A 491-nucleotide genomic window follows, 5' to 3' on the forward strand; every position below is an offset into this window, starting at 1 on the left:
TCCTGAGTGTCATGTGAGGCGACCACGTGTGCGGATGCACCAGCTCCGCCGCATGACCGCTTGCAGCGGTTTTTGCGGGTTTCCTTACCCCCTCGGCCCTCCTCAGGAACGGCCCTCCCGCCAGCCCCAGTGCCCCCACCCCTGGCCCGGTGTCCCCACGCCCCGTAATCCACAGCCACCAAGCAGCAGGCTCAGCTGAGCTCCGGCAGCGCGGACACCTCGCGGCGGTGGCGGGGCTCTGGCGCCTCCCGGTGGCCGGCTCGGGAAGTGCAGGCCTCGGAGGCTCCCCTCCCGTGGTCTGCCTTGCCCATAGTCCCAGACAGTCTCTCCCTCACTCAGACGCGCAATTCTTTTGCCCCGGGAGTGTAAACTTATATTTCGTCATCACTCTGTTCGGCGGGGGAGTGCGATGTCGCAGGAGCCAGGGTTTGCAGCCAGAGCCCTTGGGATCCCGGTCACCTCCTAACTGTGTGGCCTCAGGCAGGTGAACT

Source organism: Pteropus vampyrus, unplaced genomic scaffold (genome assembly GCF_000151845.1).
Source record: "Pteropus vampyrus isolate Shadow unplaced genomic scaffold, Pvam_2.0 Scaffold124, whole genome shotgun sequence".
NCBI lineage: Eukaryota > Metazoa > Chordata > Mammalia > Chiroptera > Pteropodidae > Pteropus > Pteropus vampyrus.